Genomic DNA, 3,917 nt, shown 5'->3' with positions numbered 1-3,917 from the left:
TTACCCTGTTACCCTGTTTCCCTGTGTCCCTGTTACCCTGTTACACTGTTTCCCTGTTACACTGTTACCCTGTTTCCCTGTTACACTGCCTAAGGCGCTTCTCTCTCTCTACATCTTTTACTCTCTTTCTGTGGCCTTCTTGCTGTCTGTACCTTTATCTCTCTCTTCATCCCTTTCTTTTCCTGTCACTCTCTTTATCTGTTTGCATCTTTCTGTTTCTCTGACGTTTGTTTCAGTCTGTGTGGTGATTCTTTGTCTGCATTTGAAAGGGGAACGTTGTTTACTGTGTCCATTAATATATTAAGATATAGATATTTTATACTGACTGCAGTATTCTAATTAATCTGGAATTGTGTTGTGAAAACCCTTTTGCAAGCTTTTGTACAGTATAGATGTTACTGACTGTCTAATAGAAAAGACAGTGATTGTTAGATGATTCTTTACACTGGTAAATGAGGAACTGGGAGAAGTAAAGTAAATATGTGTCCTGTCTCTGGAGTTCACTGCTCATACAGTGAGTCTGTCACTGTGTCACTGTGTCACTGTTAATACACTCAATACAGTGAAAACGAATCATTCTAAAAGCACTGCTTTTTCACCTTGCTTAAGCTGAGAAATGTGATTGGATATCAGATCTCTGATAGATCCCCGGTTCTCCTTTAAAAGAGAGGGGATCCAGTAGATCACTCTGTCGAGGCTGAGTTCTGTCATCATCAGCTGCTGTTAATAAAGAGATCTTTTATATTCGACTCCAAACTGATGTGCCCATGGCAACACTAGAAGAAGCCGTAACAGGAAGGGGCTGGCCAGACACAGCTGTAGTGTGGGCATGTGTCCAGCAGGGGGTGGAGCATCACTGTGAAACACAGGCAGACGGACCAAATCAAATGTAAACGCAGGAAATAAAGACGGATGTTCAGCTTTATTTATTTTTTTAATTCCCTCCCAGCGCTCTAGCGGAGCATCGTGAGAGCACGTCATTAACGCCTCTTATACGATTCTGGTTTCATTCACGTGTACTTGATGGGCGTACTGTTCAGCCAGCTAGATAACAGACATTTAACGCAGACATGCTTAACATAGAACAGGGTTGAGCTGTTAATAAAATAATGGGCTCGTCGTCTCCATTCTGTTTCTTCCTCTTTCCTACACTTGTGTGAAATCACCAGGACAGGGAAAAGCAGGTTTCCTACACTTGTGTGAAATCACCAGGACAGGGAAAAGCAGGTTTCCTACACTTGTGTGAAATCACCAGGACAGGGAAAAGCAGGTTTCCTACACTTGTGTGAAATCACCAGGACAGGGAAAAGCAGGTTTCCTACACTTGTGTGAAATCACCAGGACAGGGAAAAGCAGGTTTCCTACACTTGTGTGAAATCACCAGGACAGGGAAAAGCAGGTTTCCTACACTTGTGTGAAATCACCAGGACAGGGAAAAGCAGGTTTCCTACACTTGTGTGAAATCACCAGGACAGGGAAAAGCAGGTTTCCTACACTTGTGTGAAATCACCAGGACAGGGAAAAGCAGGTTTCCTACACTTGTGTGAAATCACCAGGACAGGGAAAAGCAGGTTACCCTGATGTGGACGTATAGGTTTGACACAGCCCAGTTGATTTCACTCTCTAAAAGACACAGGAAAGTGACCTTGAAACTGTGTGTAGCCTATATATGTCATCTGTGTGTGTGTGTGTGTGTGTGTGTGTGTTGGGGGGTGTCAACCTGGGAAAGCTAATTTTGGGTGTAGCTGCGGGGCATAGTCTCTAGTGTGTGATAGAGAGGCTGATCATTACTCACTCTGCTCCACATAGAGAGGGTTAGGGAGAGGCACAGGGGGATGGAGGACAGTAAAACAGGAGAGAAGTGGGAGAAAGACAGCAAAGGAGGTGAAGAAGTGGGGATGGAGAGAGAGAGAGAGAGAGAGAGAGAGAGAGAGAGAGAGAGAGAGAGAGAGAGAGAGAGAGAGAGAGAGAAAGAGTGAGGGTGTTAAAGACAAAATCGTGTGGTGGTTGTTGTCTTTGCTTTTCCACCAGGTGGCGATCTTGGGTCAAAGTCCATCTAACTCCTGCCCTTCCTCCTCCCCCCCTCCTCCTCCTCCCCCCCCCTCCTTCTCCTCCCCCCCTCCTCCTCCCTCCCTCCCCCCTCCAATCTCTTTTCTCCTCGTTCAGGTCAGCAGTACTGATGACCATGAGCTTCTGTTCTCTGAGTGTCAGAAACTGTCACAACTGTGTGTGTGTGTGTGTGTGTGAGTGAGAGAGAGAGAGAGAGAGAGAGAGAGAGAGAGAGAGAGAGAGAGAGAGAGAGAGAGAGAGAGAGAGAGAGAGAGAGAGAGAGAGAGAGAGGACAGTGTGTAGCCTGACAGTGTTTCACTTTCTTTAGCACATCAGTGAACATACCTGAAATGAAAAGACTGTGATGTATCATTCAGTGTGTTGTCAGCATGAATAATATATGGCTAATTGATATGCACTGGGTATTCTGATACACACACTGTTCTACCAGAGGGATATCTCTAAGCTAATATTTGTCAGATGGATTGTCATTCTGCATACTAACTTCAGGTGTAGTACAAGACACAGGAGAGAGTCTGAGAGTACAAGGACCAGAGAGCAGAAGAAAGGTGAGAGAGGGAGATATAACAGAGAGAGATAAACATAGAGAAACAGAGAAAAACTGAGGGAGAGAGAGATAAAGGGATCTGGAAATAGAAAGGACCCATCCAGTCCCTCTTCTTCTGCTGCTGTTTCCTCTGCAGTGCAGCCAAGACAGAACGGCTGCAGATCCTAGTCTGAAAACAAGTCTTTCAAACGTCCCCTCACACAAGACACCTATCACCCGGGCAACACGAGCCCTGCGGTGTGTGTGTGTGTGTGTGTCACCTCTGTGTGTCTCCTGCCTTTATAAACCCACACAGCTGGGAGATAGCAAAAGGAGAGGTGGTTGTATTCAACATTAATGAACTAAGATCTCTCTTTCACACACGCAGAAAAAAAATCACACACACAGAAAACACACACACCTCCCTCACAATGCTCTCGTCACTCTGCTCTCGATGTTCAGTGCAAACTCTCCTCACTGCCAATGAGAGCTCTGCTGTCTTGACTTCAACCAATCAGATCAGCATGTGCTGACACACCCACTGAGGGCTGTGCGCTGTGATGGAGGGGCTGTGGGTGTGTGTGTGCTTACTTGCGTATGTCGGTATTTGTATGTGTGTGTGTGTGTATGTGTGTGTGTGTGTGTGCGGCAGCATTCACTCTATCTACATGAACATCAGAGGGCTGTGTAAAGTGGCAGCCTCATGTTCTGCTGATGGTGGTTCTTCAGTGGATCAGAGTTCCTCTAGAGTTCCTCTACTCTGGTCCTCTACTCTGTGTGAAACTGGAGCACACACTCACCAAGGTCACATGGCGAAGGACTCATACACAGTTTAGTTTGCTCCAAACCACACAAACTGAAGCAGTTAAATCTTTGTAGTAAAATCATTGTCCTGGAAACAAAAAATAGGCCCATCTCTCTTGTCTGTTTGTGTTCAGTACTCCCCATAACAGCCTAGTGCCCAACACACCACACCTCTCCTCCTCACCTCTCCTCTCACCTCTCTTCCTCACCTCTCCTCACTTCTCCTCCTCACCTCTCCTCTCTTCCTCACCTCTCCTCACCCTCACTTCTCCTCCTCACCTCTCCTCACACCTCTCCTCCTCACCTCTCACCCTTACTTCTCCTCACCTCTCACCTCTCCTCCTCACCTATCCTCTCACCTCTCATCCTTTCTTCTCTCACCCCCTCTGGCTTTCTTCTATTCTCTCCTCTTATACCCCTTTCCTCTCCTCTGTTCTCCAGTCCCCCTCCCTCCTCTCCCTCCCCTCCCACCACCCCTCCCCCGATGCGTCACTGTGGTTGGTGTTGATTGACAGGT

The sequence above is a fragment of the Osmerus eperlanus genome, chromosome 2 (genome assembly GCF_963692335.1).
Source record: "Osmerus eperlanus chromosome 2, fOsmEpe2.1, whole genome shotgun sequence".
NCBI classification, from domain to species: domain Eukaryota; kingdom Metazoa; phylum Chordata; class Actinopteri; order Osmeriformes; family Osmeridae; genus Osmerus; species Osmerus eperlanus.
This window is presented reverse-complemented; position numbering follows the sequence as displayed.